The sequence below is a fragment of the Hippoglossus hippoglossus genome, chromosome 9 (assembly GCF_009819705.1).
Source record: "Hippoglossus hippoglossus isolate fHipHip1 chromosome 9, fHipHip1.pri, whole genome shotgun sequence".
Lineage (NCBI taxonomy): Eukaryota > Metazoa > Chordata > Actinopteri > Pleuronectiformes > Pleuronectidae > Hippoglossus > Hippoglossus hippoglossus.
The window spans coordinates 28,984,560-29,004,194 of record NC_047159.1 but is presented as its reverse complement, the minus strand read 5'-3'; the positions used below and the strand labels follow the sequence as shown (position 1 = coordinate 29,004,194).

The 19,635-nt window shown below is 42.2% G+C and overlaps 2 long non-coding RNA genes across 2 annotated transcripts in view; one reads left to right on the top strand and one right to left on the bottom strand.

Moving 5' to 3' along the window:
• The first annotated feature begins 811 nt into the window (after positions 1–811).
• On the top strand, positions 812–7,911 carry LOC117767937. The gene is made up of 3 exons (XR_004614973.1): positions 812–823; positions 3,783–3,790; positions 7,828–7,911. It is a non-coding gene; the product is annotated as an uncharacterized LOC117767937 (long non-coding RNA).
• A 17-nt stretch (positions 7,912–7,928) lies between these two features.
• The window catches only part of LOC117767923, a 17,236-nt gene continuing 5,529 nt past the window's right edge, over positions 7,929–19,635 (bottom strand). Inside the window, exons 2-3 of the long non-coding RNA XR_004614959.1 lie at positions 11,529–11,534; positions 7,929–8,033 (exon numbers count right to left, since the gene is read on the bottom strand). This is a non-coding gene — a long non-coding RNA (uncharacterized LOC117767923). The remainder of the gene's footprint in view (positions 8,034–11,528; positions 11,535–19,635) is intronic.

Here is a 19,635-nt window from a genome sequence, read left to right as displayed (position 1 = left end):
ACTGTCGATCCCCCAACTCTCTGGAATCACTGGCTGTCGTCGCGCCGCAGATCAGCTGTGTGTCGGTTGTCTGTTTTTCATACGCGCTGTGTGTCCGCTACTGGCGGTGGAGTTGCAGGTTTATCTACTGCATTTCCATCAAGAACAAATTGGTTTATGTACTAAACTAAATGTCAAGACTCTACGGTATGAAGATGCGCATCTTTCGGTCTGTCAATAACAATCAAAGCCCCGTATTAACGTATTAATGGTTTCAGAAAGTGACACGCTGGAGTGCTTTTACTTTGAAACGGGTTCGGAAAGTGTTGTAAATGCATTTGTGTCATAAACAGATACACGTTGTGGTTCACAGCAGAATAAACTGAGAAAATGATCTTACCTGAGTTTTAATGTTTATCTGATGAATTTATGTCACAAACAAATGGTTGCAACACTTTCTGTATGCCTTTTAAAAATAAAAGCACTCCAGCGTTTCTGTTGATGGAATCTATTCCCTTGTTTAAAAACTGATTTTTTTATTGTGAAATATTTGCAGGAGCGGAAGATGCACGGCTTCATACGGGAGCCCAGGGTGGCTGGGTGACTGTCCGGAGGGGGCATAGTGCTACCCTTAAAAAGCCCACGATTAAAGACCCACCAGCTCACATTTCAAATAGATTTTCTCCACTCAGCGACGCACCCGTTGAGAAGCAAACTCTGGTCATTGGCGACTCGGTTCTGAAAAACGTGAGGTTAGCGACACCAGCGACCATAGTCAATTGCGTTCCAGGGGCCAGAGCCGGCGACATCGAATCCAAACTGAAGCTGCTGGCTAAAACTAAACGTAAATACAGTAAGATCGTAATTCACGTCGGCAACAACGACTCCCGGCTTCGCATGTCGGAGCTCACTAAAGTTAATGTGGAGTCGGTGTGTGCTTTTGCAAAAACGATGTCGGACACAGTTATTTTCTCTGGCCCTCTCCCTAACACAACAGGTGATGACATGTTTAGCCGCATGTTGTCTTTTAACCGCTGGCTGTCGAGGTGGTGTCCTGTAAACGGTGTGGGCTTTGTAGACAATTGGCAAACTTTTTGGAGGAAACCTGGTCTTGTTAGGAGAGACGGCGTTCATCCCTCTTGGGATGGAGCAGCTCTCTTATCTAGGAATATTACCCAGTCTATTAAATGACAACCCAGAGTTGGGACCAGGACGCAGAGCTGCAGTGCTACACACTTCTCTGCACTCCCTCTGGGTCAGTCACACAACCACAAACCCATAGAGATTGTGTCTGTCCACCATCCCATGACATTATTTAAATCAAACAATAACAGAGGGAGAATTCCACAAAAAAAAAATCTAATACAAATTAACACAACGTCTGCAACAACTCAGGAAACAAAGACTTAAATGTGGTCTTTTAAATATAAGATCATTATCATCAAAGGCTATTTTAGTTAATGAACTAGTCTCAGATCATAAAATAGATTTATTGTCCCTCACTGAGACGTGGCTGCATCCTGATGAATATGTCAGTCTAAATGAATCTACTCCCCCAAGTCATGTAAATACACACGTTCCCAGAGAATTTGGTCGAGGAGGTGGAGTTGCTGCTATTTTTAACTCCAGTCTATCAATTAATCCTAAACCTAAACTAAGCTACAACTCATTTGAATGTCTTGTTCTTAGTCTTCCACGCCAATCCAAGAAACACCAACAGCCAATCATATTTGCTGTAGTTTACCGTGCCCCTGGGGCTTATACTGAATTTTTAACAGAATTCCCTGAGTTTTTAATCCAACCTAGTCCTAAAAACAGATAGTTATTATTGTCGGTGACTTTAATATTCATGTTGACAATAATAAAGATAGTCTTAGCATAGCATTTATTTCGATATTAGACTCAATTGGTTTCAGTCAGTGTGTACACCAACCTACTCATTGTTGTAACCACACACTTGACCTTATATTATCATACGGTGTCATAATTGAACATCTAACGGTTCTTCCACGTAATCCAATTCTATCAGACCATAATTTAATAACCTTCGATTTTTCACTATCAGAATATATGCCACTAATAAACTCATTTTCTAGATGTTTACCTGATAGTGCTGTAGCTAAATTTAAGGAAATAATTCCGATTACATTTAAACCCGTACTATCCGTCGATATAGACAACAAATTCATTAAAAACCCTAGCTCCACTGAGATTGACCATCTCGTCGATAGCTCTGTAGACTCATTACGATTAACATTAAACTCAATAGCGCCTCTAAAAAAGAAACATATAAAACATAGTAAATTAGCTCCGTGGTATAATTCCAAGACACATGAGTTAAAACAAGTATCAAGAAAACTAGAAAGGAAGTGGCGCTCATGCAACCGTGTTGAATATCTCCTAGACTGGAAGAATAGTGTTAAAGCATATAAGGCCCTCCACAAAGCAAGAGCTGCCTACTATTCGAAACTAATAGAAGAGAATAAAAACAACCCCAGGTTTCTCTTCAGCACTGTAGCCAGGCTGACAGAGAGTCACACCTCCACCGAACCCAGTATTCCTCGATCCCTAAATAGCAATATCTTTATGACCTTCTTTAATGATAAAATTCTAACTATTAGAAATCAAATCAAACATCTCCTGCCCTCAATTGGCACTAATACCCCATCAAGAACAGAAATCTCAGAAACGGCTAAGAATCCTACCGATTATTTAGACAGCTTCTCTCTGATCAGCCTCGATCAGCTGACCAAAATAATCTCATGTTCTAAACCAACAACTTGTATCTTAGACCCCATTCCTACAAAATTACTTAAAGAAATTCTGCCCCTAATTGATAGTTCGTTACTGAAAACAATACATCTGTCATTATCATCAGGATATGTACCAGTCTTTTAAAATAGCTGTAATCAAACCCCTTCTCAAAAAAACCACCCTAGACCCAGAGGTTTTAGCCAATTACAGACCAATATCTAACCTCCCCTTCCTGTCTAAAATCCTAGAAAAAGTTGTAGCCAATCAGCTGTGTGAGTTTCTCCAGGAAAATAATATATATGAAGACTTTCAGTCGGGGTTCAGAGCTAATCATAGTACAGAGACAGCCTTGGTAAAAGTCACTAATGACCTTCTAATAGCTTCAGATCAGGGGTTTGTGTCTGTCCTCGTTCTGTTAGATCTTAGTGCAGCATTTGACACAATTGACCATAACATTTTATTACAGAGACTAGAACAGTTAATTAGCATTAAAGGAACCGCCCTAAACTGGTTTAAATCCTATTTTTCTGATCGCTCCCAATTCATGCAAATTAATGATGAGTCATCTGTGCGCACCAAAGTTAACCATGGTGTTCCACGGGGCTCTGTGCTTGGCCCAATTTTATTCTCATTATATATGCTTCCACTCGGAAACATTATCAGGACACACTCTGTAAATTTCCACTGCTATGCGAATGACACCCAGTTATACTTGTCAATAAAAACTGAACAAAGTAATCAAATAACTAAACTCCAAGCATGTCTCAAGGACATAAAAACCTGGATGACCCGCAATTTTCTCTTATTAAACTCAGATAAGACAGAGGTTCTAATACTTGGCCCTAAACACCTTAGAGATACATTATCTAACGATATAGCTGCGCTAGACGACATTGCCCTTGCTTCCAATGAAACAGTCAGGAACTTGGGAGTGATCTTCGATCCTGATTTATCCTTTAATTCACACTTAAAACAAATTTCTAGGACCGCCTTTTTCCACTTGCGTAATATCTCCAAAATCAGACATGTCCTTTCTCAAAAAGATGCAGAAAAACTAGTCCACGCCTTTGTTACATCCAGACTGGATTATTGTAATTCCTTATTATCAGGCTCCAGCAGTAAGTCGTTAAAGACTCTGCAGCTTGTCCAAAATGCCGCAGCACATGTCCTGACAAGAACCAAGAAAAGAGACCACATTTCTCCAGTATTAGCTTCGCTACACTGGCTTCCGGTTAAATCTAGAATAGAATTTAAAATTCTCCTCCTCACCTTCAAGGCCCTTAATAATATGGCACCATTATATCTTAAAGAGCTGTTAGTACCTTATCAACCCACTAGAGCACTGCGCTCCCAGAATTCAGGCTTACTTGTCGTCCCTAAAGTCTCTAAAAGTAGAGGAGGAGCCAGAGCTTTCAGCTATCAAGCTCCTCTCCTGTGGAATCATCTCCCACTTTCAGTTCAGGAGGCAGACACCATCTGTACGTTTAAGAGTAGGCTTAAAACCTTCCTTTTTGATAAAGCTTATAGTTAGAGCCGGTCCAGTCTTAGACCTGCTCTTAGTTATGCTGCTATAGGTCTAGAAGGTCGGGGGACACATGACACACGGAGCTTCTCTTTCCAGCTTCTCCTTCCTCTTCTCAGTCGTTATCACATCAAAGTAATTCATATCCCATCAATACATGTTACTGACTTGACTTCTTCCCCGGAGTCCCTTTGCCTTATCGTTTGCAGATCCAGGGCCGCGGCTGTGGCCACATCATGGATTAGGATCTGTGGATCACGTATCAGAGATCGTAATGGTGGATCCAGTATGGCGGATTCTGCATCGTGCTGGCTGATCATGATAATAAAGGCAGATCCTTTATCGTGTTGGCATCAGATAATGGTGGTGGACCACGACCGAGGTGGCAGCTGATGATGGATCCTAATGGCGGCAGTGGACAATGACTGTGGACTATAGTGGCATCCGATCTTGATGGTGGATCATGATCTTGCTGGCTGCTGACCATAGACTATGATTGCAGCAGGACTGCTCGATACATAGTATTTCTCCTCAGACACTTGACCATTAATGACATTAATCCACCAATTCACTGACCTTCAGTTATGCTTCAAAATGTTTACCCTTATCAATGCTGCTAAAACCTTTATCTTGGTGATGTTCTCCTTTACACTTGACATCTATTGCACTTCTGTCCGTCCTGGGAGAGGGATCCCTCACATGTGGCTCTCTCTGAGGTTTCTACCTTCTTTTTACCCTGTTAAAAGGGTTTTTTAGTAGTGTTTCCTTACTCTTGTTGAGGGTTAAGGGCAGAGGATGTCCCACCTTGTTAAAGCCCTATGAGACAAATTGTGATTTGTGAATATGGGCTATACAAATAAAATTTGATTGATTGATTGATGATACTGTGTAGTACTGGTATTTATTTGAGTACAAGGGCCTTCTTTCATAAAAGGCAATAATCATATTTGTGGCCATATTAAAATCAAAGCCTATATGTAAAAACATTGTGCTGCAGTAGCAGCTCCTCTGCAGAACATGATGTGGAACTGAGAAGCTACACATTGTGCATTGTAAATATGAATTGATATTAATGTTGGGACATGGTTTTTGTGAGACCAAAGTTTGGCCTATATGTGCAGTCAAAAGCCTGAAGCCGCATGTCCCTTTGTTCCGGAGAAAACTAGACCCTCCAGAACTCAGTCTCCCAGGGGGCATCAATGTCACAGGAGGTGTGAACCCCCCCCCCCCCAGGGACACAGGTTTCAACTCCTATTGGTCACTCTGGGCCCCATGACCTGTGAGGTCACTGGGACAATATAAGGCCTGTTCCCCCTATCTTCTATCTCTTTCTACAATCCCTCCACGGAGAGAAGGCTGTCGAGCCTCTTTCCCTGCATCGCCGAGGGAAGAAGCCTGGCTTCTCCAGCTCACATCTCTTTTCATCCAACTCTTCGAGAGGAGCACAAAGGTGCAGCTTCCAGCTCATCTCACCAAGGAAACCTCCTCGCAACCCAAGCTCTACCAACCTCCTAGCAGCGACGCGATGTCCTGCAGGAAAACTTCAACCAGCAACTGAGCTGCCCAGCTCAACAGAACCACAAAGGCAGGAGCCACAAACCAGCAAGACGACTTCACAAAACTGCGAACTGCACAGCAACTCTTTTTCCCCTTTCCACGGACGGGTAACACAACTGGGCTTAATAATTATACTAGGCTAAGCAAAGACTGTTTATTCGATTCTGTGTGATGTTTATAAGTTTGATTTATGTTGCTGTGATATTGTGGTTACAAGTTATTTTGAAAGTTAATGTTAGTTATGCTCTTCAGTCCTTCCTTGCATGCATCTAGTAACTTTTTCTAATTTGGCACACACACAGACACACGCATAACTCTTCACCTAATTATCTCTACAGGTCGTAAACATTCCAATAGGGGGGGAAGGGTGTTATCATTTTGGCCAGCCGCCATTTTGAAAGCATGCTGACTCACACAGACACACACACATGCATACTCACATACCTATCTCTGTTTAGTACACCGTTAGTAATTTGTGTTTTTATACTTTATTATATTCATAATAAATGTTTTTCTTTCACAAATGTTTTTTTATTAATGTTGCATAAGTGAATTTTGCCAACCTCTTGTTAGATATTCATGCCTCATAAGTAGAAAAGTACTGAGTAGGGGAATACCGACGAAAACATAACTCACAGCCCAAGGTCACAACCCAAGGCTGTGGGACAGGAGATATAGGTTCCACCCAGATTGTATGTGTATAAAAATCAGCGGACGATGTTGTCCGGGGCTGATTTCGTCATGATCCATCCTCGGGGTTGGTGAACAGAGGAACTGAGCCCAGAGACTCTGTAGGTATCATGATTTATAATAAAACATTTTTGTCTGATAACTACCTTGTATGTGTGTGACTTTCCTCTAATCAAACGAACACGGCGGACTGGAGAATTGAGAACAGAATGAGGTGATCAACGTTGCTCCGCCAACACTCTACACTGTCAAGAACTCCATGTCCTTCAACTTAGCTAACTATCTATATGGTAATTTTGGTTATAGTTATTAATTTAATTGTATCAGGGTGGTAGATCTTTTCTTACGTTTGGAATTAAAAAGTGATCTTGGGCTTGGTTGGTGACCACTGCTCTACACCAGTGTTAATTTCGAAATATATTCATTAACGACCTTTTTCCCATGACTAAGACGAGACTAAGACGTGACGAAAACGGATCTTTGAAAATAAAAACCATGACTAAATCTATTTAGCCATAGTTTATTAATTTATTAATCTAATTAGATAGTTTATCTATTTTTATCGCAATGTCAAGAATATGTTTAAGCTCTGGTTCAAGTGTTTTGCTTGCAAGAGATTCTCAAATTTACGTGTAAGACTCTCGCTTTCAGTCCTTTCTTTTCCCCAGCATCGCTCCAGCCCTGTCCCGACACACACCAATACAGTTTTCTGAAGATAGTCCCTCTTCTTTTAGTTTTGTAAAAATGTCCTCACCTGTGCACGTCCACTCCGGAGCGCGGCGCGCGGAGCAAAACAGCATTACGTTTTCCGTCAAAACTGTATCTGATGAAAACAAGCAGCTGGGCCGAGTTTAATATATCTGTGGATTCATCTAACTGTAAAGCATATTTCCCTTTCTTAACTCTATCAACCAGCTGGCACTTTATGTCCTGGGCCATGTTGGTGATGCGCCGGGCAATAGTCCCGTTAGACAGCGGCACTGATTCCAGATCACGGGCTTATTTATCTACAGCAGCGGGTTTAATTAACGTTTCGCCGATTGTGTGTGGCTTTTTTGCCTGTGCATTTAAATATGCCACATCATATGATGCCTTTTGAGCTTCGGCTGGGATTGTCTGTTTGTTTAGTAAGGACTATATTTTGGCCTTGCAACTCTCACTCGTTCCGCTAATGTGTTAGATAACTCATCCCTTCCTCCTACATACGTCACATCCTATAGACCTATGCTAGGAGGGATATCTAATGGACAACCTAAGTACTGCAAGCTAGACTATTATGCAGTTGTAGACACAACACAGGGGGTCCCTGGGCCTGAGAAGGGAAGAAAAGGAGTTTAATGTGGCTATTAAATGTGACTAAAACTAGACTAAAATGTAATTAGTTTTCGTCGACTAAAACTAGACTAAAATGTTCTGTAGACTAAATCTAAGAAGGATAAAAATGACTAAATGTGACAAAAACTAATATGCATTTTCGTCTAAAGACTAAGACTAAATCAAAAATAGCTGCCAAAATTAACACTGCTCTACACTATGTACAACATATAACATCAAGCATCACATGAATAAATGTATAGTCTTCAGTAACTGCAGTGCTTTTGGTATAGGCTTACTAATAATTAATATTAATAAATAAATTACTAGTAATAACTATATTAATTATTATTATTATTATTGTGTGGGAGGGGTTTACCCACGCGTGTATTATAATGACCCAGGGTGACCAAAAGCAACAGATCTACCAGCCAATCACGAGTGACTTTTCATTTTCAAAGGTCTGTGGTTTCATCCAATAATGAAGTGAGCTACAGTAAGTTCTCACCAGCGGTTTTACTGCGATTCATATGCTAATTAGATCAGACCGTCGCGCCGCGGCTTTCATGCGGCAAGTTGCTGTTCATCATGCTCAATCAACTCTGCCTTATATACCGGGCTTCAACTCCACCACATCTTCAGATTGTAGACTCTCCTAGCCAACAGTCAGTTTGGTACTAGACAGTTTGTTGCTTTGCTTGCCTTAGACAATTTCTATAACTCTGGTTACCTACTTCTACAGTCATCCAGACCCGATTGCTGCCACCGTCCCACTCCTGCTCTACTGGAGTCTCTTTGGATCTGGACACAGACATTGAACTCATCAGGCTCTCCAACCACTCCCTGCTCCAATCACCTCCAGCTCAGCCCCAGCTACCCTCCACTCAAGGACTGTTCAAGTAAATTTATAATTTGCACCTCCTTTGCCTCAGTTATCTAGTGTCTGTATCTGGCTTCACTCAATTTAGTTCTTTCTTAACAATTATGTCAATCAAATCCTCATGCAGACAAGATATTGTCTACAAAATGTATCATGTGCTCCTCAGACTACATCAAAGAGGGTTGAATATCTACTTCCTATGGGTTCCTGCTCACGTGGGAGTGGAAGGCAATGAGAAGGTAGAAATATTGGCAAAACAATCATTAAAAAGATTTTCAATCGACATACAAGTACCATTAAGCAAAGTAGAAATCCAAACTATCAACAAATACAATAAAAAAACATGGGAAGAATACTGGGATTTAAATGACACAGGAAGACATTTGTACAGAATTAAAAAACATGTAGGCACTGGTGAGAGGAGCAAAGGAGAGAAAGATATTACCCGTCTGAGAATTGGTAATACAGGATTAAATGATAAAATAGGCAAGCCCCCAACAGGAGATATATAATTAAGAAAGAAGGGAATTAATATGAGGATTAAAAGACGAAAAGCTAAATATTACATTAAAAAAGTTGTTACGAAAGACATCAAGGAATATACATCAACCTCTAATGCACTACTTAAGAGAAACAGGACAAAAGAAAATTATTTAATTTTTGTTTAGTTTGCTGCTAATCTACTGCTCCACACTCCAGTCCAAAAGATGGTGGTAATGCACTTATAAGCTGTTTTGACAACCGCCAATAAACACCAGAAGAAGGAAAAGAAGAAGAAGAAGAAGAAGAAGAAGAAGAAGAAGACTTTTGACTTTCAAATAACTTTATTTATGACACATTGTCAAAAACATTTGAATTATTTAAATCAATTTGAATGAAATGAAATGATAAATAATTTCATATACCTACACACAAACACTAGAGATAAAATGTTGCTAAAAGTATAAAAGCAGAGTTGCTCTTCCCCAGTGAGCACAGGACCTGTCCAACACCGCACACAGCCCTGTAACCATCCATATTATCAGTTAGTCTGAAGAACGCATGTTCAATCCTCAGACGAGCTGCCACCAAACCCCTCAGACAGCGAAGTGGATCAGTCCAGCCTTCCCCAACCATTTTGTTTTTCCGACTTTTCCAAATTGCTAGTTTTGCACTTGCAAAGATAAAGTTCATTAAACCAGAGTTTGTCTATTTTTTGGTGTATATTTTGGTCCGAAAATACCTAAAAACTCCAAAAAAATTAGCCAGCTGGGTCAGGACACCATTAAATGGTCTAAAGACTCTGGAAGGGAACAGAAAGGACTACCCCCCAACTTGGACCTTCAGCCGATTCCTGAGCCGACACAGGAGAGGTTCTATGGCCACACTGTACAGCTGGCCTGAGATGGGGCAGCCCATCCCTCTTCTAACTGGTACAGAACTACTCAGCCCTCCCCACCTTCACAACACAACATGTAGCATTGTACAACAACTGCACCCAGGACAGAAAGTGCTCCCCAACACCAAAAGCCTGCAGTGTGGCAAACAGAAAAGAGTGATCAACACGATCAAATGCCTTCTCCTGATCAATGGAAATTATGCCAATATTAATGTTGTACAATTTACAAATGTCAAAAATGTCTCTCATTAAAAACAAGTTGTCCAGCATGGATCTGTCAGGGTTGCAGTACGACTGTTCAGCACTAATAAATAATTCTATAAAAACCTTCAGTCTGTTAACTAAAACCTTTATTTTATAGTCAGTACATAAAAGAGAGACAGGTCTCCAGGTATCCTTTTTTTTGCAGGAGAGACATTACAGCATGTCTACAGGAGGCTGGAAGAGTTCCTTTTCCAAAAGACTCCTTGAGCACATCCAGCAGGTCGTGTCCCAAAATATTCCAGAAATGTTTGAAAGAGTCTGCAGTTAAACCGTCCATACCTGGTGCCTTGCATGAGGCCATATGTGAGACTGCAGTGGTCAACTCCTCCAGAGAGATGTCAGAGCTCAGTGTCTCGTTCACCTGGACTCAGCTGTGGAAGATCTCGGAGAAGCTCGGCAGCTGCTTCCACATCACAGTCGTCTGCCTTGAACAGGTCAGTGTAAAAATCCACTGCGTGTCTCCTCATCTGGGCCGGTTCAGATGTCTGTTTCCCATCAGGCAGTGGAGACACACCATCTGTTTACTCTGGGCCACGGACCTCTTCATAGAAAAAGGTGGTTGGTGCGTCTATGTCTCTTAACTTTGTGAAACAAGCTCGGACCAGAGCTCTTCAGCTGTTGTTTTTTAAAGAGCAACTGTTCTGTGTTGGTAGACACACTCTCATGCTCTCTGATCTCTGCCTCTAGCTGCTCCATAGCTCTTCTAATGTTAGCTGTGGAGTAGGGCTGCAACTAACGACTATTCTGATAGTCGATTAATCTATCGATTATTGAAACGATTAATCGACTAATCGGATTATGAATCACACAAATTCTCAATTGCTCTTATTTAGCCATCAGCTTTTAAATTTAGCTTGAGGTTGTTCGCGGCATGTGATGACTGAAAATAAAGACAATAAAGATCGATACTTCATTCAAAAATGTCTTTTAATAAACTTATTATTAGGCTGCATATTAGGCTATTATTGATACAAAAACAAAGAAAAATCAAGTTTTTGTCCATTTAAAACCAAGGACAGGCAGAGTGCTAATATAATTTTTTTAATTTAAATTCAAGTTTCCCTTTTTCCTGTGAACCAAGAACAGGCCAAGTGCCGATACTAAAAATAAATAAAAAATCAAGTATCCATTTTTTCTGTAAACAAAAGGACAGGGAAAGTAGCAGCAATAAAAACATCACCAAACAAAACTACAATCTTCTACGGACTGCATAATTGTGATTAAAAAAGACGTTTGTCAGGCAATAGGATAACATTACGCTTTTAAACTCGTTAAAAAAAAGTTAAGAAAAATTTACATTCAAACCATATTTTTGTAATGGATTCTAGAATCCTGCACACAGGTATTGAGGGAGTTGCCAAGACAAGTCTGTTTACATAGCAAGCTAGATAACAGGCTATCTTACCGAGGCGAGTCTGCATCGTCTACGTTATGATGTCAAACGTGCTTCCTCTTCAAATGCTCGTGTCCTGCTTCCATGGAAAGCTAGGTCCACCTTACAAATATTGCAGGAAGTTTTTTTTCGGGCTATGTTAAGGGTGAAATTCTCCCATACTTTTGACTTTCTGGTACGCGATGGTGTTGCAACAGAGGCCGCCATTGGTCTATGTTTTGTTGCTATTGCACATGCGCGACTTTCAGAGATAGGAAGGCAGCGAGATGGCTCACTCCTCAGCTACTTCCATCAGCACCTCTGGTAAAACGACGTTTAGTTCAGCTGCACGGCACGAAAAACGCACGCTATGACGTAACCAATGAATCATCGACTATTAAATTCGTCGGCGACTATTTTTGTCATCGATTTTTGTCGACTACGTTGATTAATCGTTGCACCCCTACTGTGGAGAATGACATGTACTGCTGGCAGAACACCCTGGTTTGGCCTTTTGCCACCTCCCACCACTGACTCAGGGAGGGAAAACATTGTTTCCTTGATCTCCAGTTGGCCAAAAACTGTTTAAAATCATGTCAAAGTGTAACATTAAAATGCCAGAAAGATCCAGGTTTTCTAGTGGGAGATAAAACCAACTCTACTAAAACTAAATGATGGTCTGTGAAACCAACAGGGTGGATAGTTTGCCACACGGGTAGTAAAAGGAGCATACATGTAAAATCTGTCCAACCTGGCAGATTATCTTATCTTAACCCAGGTATATTGCATAGCTGAAGGATGCTTCATCCTCCACACGTCCACCAGATCAGCCTCCTTTACCATTTGAGACAGAAAAGAGGAGGACTGAGGATGGCACTCCTGTCCTGTTCGGTCTAAAGTGAGATCAGTACAACAGTTCCAGTCTCCCCCAAGTACAACACACTCCCCTTGACCAACACTACCTAACTTCTCTGTTAATAATTTTAAAAGAGGTCAAACGTTCAGGACCTTGGTTTGGTGCGTAAACATTGATCAAATTAAAAGTGAGGAGTTTAGACCATTTGCAATACACGTGGCACATAATGATGATAACATAACGTTTGCAGAGTTCTAAACAAAAAAATTAAGCACGGCAGAGTCGAGCGATAATGTGATGAAGATTGCAGCTAGACCCGGACGGCGGCCTGCCAAGCAAAGTGCATATGACAGGAACAATGATGACGCAGATATGGTGTGTTTTAAGTATGGCACCAAAGGCCACAGAGCGAGAGCATGTCAGCAGAAGACATGGTGTAGTCACTGCAAAAGTGACACACACAAAGACAGACATGACGCGAGAAAAGTCTCTGAAGAAAAAGGCGGAGACGGCGCAGATTACGCCTTCAGGATCAAAGACGAAAATACGGGGATCCAGCGGCAGCCAGCACGCAGCATCCAGGAGAGGAGCCTGATGGTCGACACAGAGCTACCTCACACATCATCACGGACATAACCAAGTTCAAAAACTTTGACGACACGTTCAAGCCAGAGATACACTGTGTAGAGTTGGCAGACGGTAACCTGTGCAACGGCGTCGCTCAACGCAGGGGAGATGCAGAAGTTTGCCTGGTTGACAGTAGAGGACAAAGACATACCACAACGCTGACAAAGGCGTTGTTTATACCGTCCTACCCCCAGGACATCTTCTCAGTGAAGGCAGCGACCACCAGCAGAGCCACGGTCGTCTTCAAACAGGAAAAAGACGTTTTGATACACAAAAACGGTACCATATTCAACATTCATGTGCATAACAGGTTGTATTATTTACACACTGAAGGTGAGAATAGTGACACGTGCAACGCTTGTCACGATATACAGACGTGGCATGAGATATTAGGCCACTGTAACTATGAAGATGTATTAAAGTTGCAAAATGTGGTTGAAGGTATGCAGATTAAAGGCAAGACAGATAGACCCGACCAAGAATGTGAGGTATGTATTCAGGGTCGGGGCAAGACAGATAGACCCGACCAAGAATGTGAGGTATGTATTCAGAGTAAATTTGCCCAAACCAGAAATAGAAACCCTGATAGAAGAGCAAAGGCTCCCTTACAAATGGTACACATGGACCTAGCCGGTCTGGTAGCTACAGAATCAATAGAAGGTTATAATTATTCAGTAGTCATTCACTGATGACTACTCAAGCACAGTGTTTGTATATTTTCTAAAATCAAAAAGTGACACAGTACAGGCAACGGAAAAATTCCTAGCAGATACAGCCCCATACGGGGAAGTGAAATGTATCAGGTCTGACAACGGCACGGAGTTCACAAGCAGGGATTTCCAAACGCTGTTAAGGAAAAAACGGATTAGACATGAGACATCATCCCCGTATCCACCCCACCAGAACGGTACCACTGAGAGGGCCTGGCGTACTCTTTTTGAGATGGGTAGGTGTATGCTAGTTGACAGTCAGCTACCGAAACAGCTATGGAATTACGCAGTCCAAACGGCGGCCATAGTAAGTAACAGATGCTTTAATAGGCGTACAGGGCAAACCCCTTACCTAATGCTGACTGATAAAAAGCCTAACTTATCTACATTGCAGAAGTTTGGATCTGTATGTTACACATACAAACAAGACAAGGGAAAACTGGATTCCAGGTGTGACCAGGGACGTTTTGTGGGTTATGACAAAAACAGCCCCGCACATCACCCAGATACTGATAAAGTACAAAAGCACAGGCTAGTTAAGTTTGTGAGCAAGGTAACTGTAGAGAAACAGACACAGACACTTGAGCCAGACCAAAAATGATCACTATGACAGTGTGATGCAGCCTAGAGCTAGCAGGATCACACAGGGGGTTAATGAGAAGACAGAGAATGCTCAAGAGCCAAGCGTACGAAGTAAAAGTGCACAAAGTGATAGTCCAGTAACTATGTCTGACGACAGTAACCAAACCCAACCAAGTGTGACTTATGGTGAATCTGAGAGGGGGAGGTACCCGACTAGAGACAGGAGGAAACCGAGTCACTTACAGGACTTTGTAACTGATGATAGTGATGGGATTCATACTACCATAGACTACTGCCATAGAGCAGTATGAGGCGTCCCACAGACATTTAAGGAGGCTATGACGTCAGCTGACTCAAAAGTGTTGTTAAAAGCCATGGATGAAGAAATCCAGTCGTTAAACGAAAACAACACGTTTACCCTGACAAATCTGCCAAAAGGCAAGAAGACAGTGGGTTTTACTCTATCAAAAGTGATATCGAAGGAACAGACAAGTACAAAGCAAGGTTTGTGGCCAGGGGCTACAGCCAGAGGGTGGGAATAGACTATGGAGAGACTTTTTCCCCCACGGCCAACTTGACTAGTGTAAGAGTGTTGTTACAGAAAGCAGCAAAGGAGGAATCCCTTTATGGTCTAAAACAATCTGGCCGAAATTGGAATAGGATTTTGCATGATGTCTAACTGAAGATAATTTCACACAAAACTCAGCAGACCACTGTGTCTATGCCAAAGAGACAGAAGAAGGGAAGGTGATAATAATTATATGGGTCGATGACCTGATAATTGCGGCCAGCAATGAAAAAATATTGAAGGAAGTGAAAGGGATGCTCTCAGCCAAATTTAAAATGAAAGATTTAGGCAGGCTAAAGCACTTTCTGGTTATCGATTTCAATCAGTCTGATGGATGTGTAAAGATGTCACAGGAAAAGTATGTTAACAAGATACTGGAGCGGTTTAATATGCAAAACTGGAGACCCAGAGAAACGCCCTGTGATCAGCAACTAGACTATACCGAGAATGCAGTAAAAATGGACGATGTCAGGATGTACAGAGAGGCGGTAGGCAGCCTTATATACCTGACCACATGTACAAGGCCAGATTTTAGCTTTGTAGTAAGTAAACTATCACAGTATTTTGCTGAGCCTACAGAGGAGCAGTGGGTCACTGTGAAACACGTGCTAAGGTACCTCAGAGGCACTACAGAAAGAGAGTTGTGTTTCAGAAGAAACGACAGTGAGAAGCTAGGTCTACTAGCCTACAGTGAGGCCGACTGGGCAGCTGATACCACTGACAGGTGTAGTACCACAGGATACTGTGTAAGCCTCAGTAAGAACAGCTCTTTAGTCTCATGGAAGACTAGGAAACAGCCTACAGTGAGGCGAAATACATGGCTCTGGCCTCAACCATACATGAGTGTATATATCTAGAGCAACTACTGGAAGTTATCGACGATTACAAATACACACAAACAATAGTGTATGAGGACAATCAGGGAACAATCGCCCTAGCCAAAAACCCTGTAAGTAGACAGCGGTGTAAGCACGTGGACATAAAGTACCACTTCATAAGATCTACTGTGAATGAGGGGAAAGTAACTCTGGTGTATTGCTCTACTGAAGAGATGGTGGCAGATATTATGACTAAGCCTGTAACTAAGTTGAAAGTGAAGACGTTTGCAGGAATCATTTCGGAGTTTAAAATGTGTGAAGAGGTCCACATTTTTTTTTGTTTAATCTTTGAAATACTGCAACCTGAGTACAAGTGGGAGTGTTAAGAGTAAGTGTTCGGATGTGTCCTCAGTTGTTACAGAAGGATTGTGTCAGGCTGTACTGTTCTGTATGTAATTTCACTGGGGGTGCAGTATCATTACTATGCCACTGTGAGGCGCTGAAGCGCTAAATAGGGATTCAAGCTTGTGTCATCACTGTTAGTGAAGAAGTGTCTGTCCACCTGATGTGCCGGTGCTAAGACAATAAACACAGCCACGGGCTAAGCAGTTCACCGTCTCCGTCAAGTGTTTTCTCTCCGAGTGCAACGCAGAAGAAGCTGCCATCATTAACGCAACAAAGATATCTGTACTTTTACTCAAGTATGGCTTTATACACCACTGGTCGTGTGTGTCTGTTTTATGAAGTGTTTTTGACTGACCTGCGCTCCCTAATTTTACTGTATTTTGCTGCAGCCAAGGCTTTTCTTTTCTCATCCTCTCTGTCTCTGCTCCACCTTTCCTCTTCTGCTGCTGACTGCGGTCCATTTTGACTGAGTTCACTTTCAGAACGCGGCTCGTGAATTCCGCTGGGTTCAGTGCACGGGCGTGCAGGGCTTTCCACTACGCTCTGAGGCGGCGCCGCTGCGCTCTGAACGCTGTGATTGGGCCTTGGTTCAGCGTTCATCACAGCGTGCCCCGGTGGCAGTGGAGGACGCAGCCGCGACACCCGCCACAGCAGAACCGGCCGGCCGCCCCCACGTCGTCCGTGCAGACACGCAACTTGTTTGTGAACCACGTCTCCACATTGAAAACACTTGATGCTCCCAGAGCTCGCGTACACCATGCAACTGTTCCTCATGTCGAACATGGAAGAACACCTCTAGTGTCTGAGACGCAGAGTCTAGAAACATAAAGACTTGTCTCCTCAGAGACTGGACATGTTTCAGTTTTATGTCTTTACATACCAGACCAACCGAGCGGAAAACACTTGCAAACTTCCCGAAGCATCTCAGCTCTTGCTCCAGAGCTTCATTGGGTCCCGGACACGGGGATCTGCGTAGAAGCCATTGACAGCAGCTGAGTGACACAGTTCTGATCTTTAAAGAAAACCACCACAGATTTATTCATGCGGGAAGCATAAGAGATGTTCCCGTGTCCTACCTGTTCTCCCACAGCCAACAGCACCTGTTCCACTGTGGAGCTGAGCTGAGGCACCGACCTGACGCCATGTCTCAGTGACATCGGCAGCGTACTAGGGGACGCCATCCACACCACGAGACACAGAAAAACTACACTAACAGTACATAAATCTAGGAAATATAGAAAAGTATGAAAACACTTCCCTCAATCTTCAGCAGTTGGAGGCAGTAGTTGTCAAAGCATGGACCAATACAGGAAGTATTCAAATAATGAATTTCTATAATCCATGAAAACAATTAGAAAGGAAAGTTAGAGTCACTATTGGAACACTGTCGAGGGAATATAATCTGGTGTGGAGACTTCAATGCACAGAGTACACTGTAGGGCAATCAGGATGACTCAAATGGAGAAATCATAGAGGAAATAATGGATGAGAAGGGGTTGGTGTGTAACTGATGGGTCAAGGACAGGGGTGAATTTGGTGAAGGGTACAGAATCTGCAATCGATCTCACATTGGTCTCACAAGCTTCGGGTGCGGTAAGTAAATGGAAGGTTTTAAAAGAAGACACTTTAGGTTGCGATCACTACCCAATATTAGTAAACATAGGAATAGAAAGAATTGAACAAGATAAAAGAGAAGGGAGATGGTATTTTGAGGAGGCAGATTGGATCGAATTCAAAACAGTAAGTGAGGGAAAACTGAAAGATGTTAATCTATCAGTTGGGGAAATAAAAGCTGAAATCAGTAAAATCATAATAGATGCAGCAAAAACATTTGTTCCATGGTGGAAGAATGTGCCAAAGCAATACAGAATAGAAATAAGGATTTTGAGGTCTTGAAACAACTCACTTATGTTTTCAAAATTTGATTGGTTATAAAAGAAAATAAGCAATAGTGAGAAAGGTAATAAATAAGACAAAAAGGGAGTATTGGCGAAAATACTGTGACTCATTAGGTCAAACTACACTTTCAACTTTTTACATTACGTACAGTATATCATTTAGCTGACTCTTTCATCCAAAGCGACTAACAATAAGTGCACTCAACCATGAGGGTACACACCCAGAACAACAATAATCATTTTAGTACTATAACAACTACAAAGTGCTACATAAAAGTGCAATATAAGTGCAACTAACCTTCTTTTTTTTCATTTTTTAAACATCAGAGTTGACGATGGTTATTAGACCATCTGGGCCCGATCAGTATGCAGCACTGTACGCAAATACTAGTGTCTTGAAGCGGATACTGGCAGCCAATCTAAACCAGTGAAGGGAGCAGAGGAGCGGTGTAGTGTGAATAAACTTAGGTAGGTTGAAGACCAGTTGAGAGGTCACAACTAGAAAGAGTTTCGAGGATGATTAAAAAATGTCTGGTATTAAAAAAGAGTCTGGCTATCCGATAATGAAAGATGGAGAATGTATGAAGAACAAAGCAGAATTGTTAGCTCTGACATTTGTGAAACTATATATTACAGAAAACTTAAGCAATAATGACAAAAGGGGAAGAAAGAAACTGTAGCAAATAATATTGACGCACTAAACGACGAAAGAAAATATCAGAATACATTTAATATGATGTTCACCAGGATGTAGCCAGATGCGTGCTCCCCCCCAGCCAGCACCTCCCTTAAATATCCCCCTTATACGCAATGCGACTGACCGCTGGCGTGGGATCGCTCCGCCGGGGACCTTCGGGGTGCAGTTGCGGGTCTGCTTGGTAAGTAACGTTGTCTGCCTATCTCTTGCTTATCTTACCCCAGCTGACTGTTTATGTAATGCTACAGCTGGATTCAGCTACGGCTGGGGAGACTCCCACCCTCCGGGTTGCTGTGGCTGTACCGTGGCTTGACAGGGTGGTGTGTATGGTCCCATTAATCATCAAATTCTGTTATTTTGTCCTTTGAATTACTAAATTTGTTTATTCGCCTTCCTAGAGGCCCTGCTCATTCATCGGCCATCATTGGCCACCACGCTGCAGACGGACCTGCTGTTTTGGCTTTCTGAAACTGTGTTTTGGCTTTACTGGAAATTGCACTGGCTTAAACAACACTTTTATGAACTGTTGCAGCTGATAAAGGCACGGTTCGAACAGTTAAAGACTGCCTGGCTCGGACCAAGGAAGTGTGTCATTTTTAAAAGTATTGTCTCGTTCACTGTGGCTCTCCACGCTACACCTCCACGGCGCGTGGAGTGACCACCTCGGAGCAACGCCGAAAGGAATTACGATGTAGGGGACCGTGAGCTACTCACCATAAAGGTTGCCCTGGAGGAGTGGAGACACTGGTTGAAAGGGGGGCTGA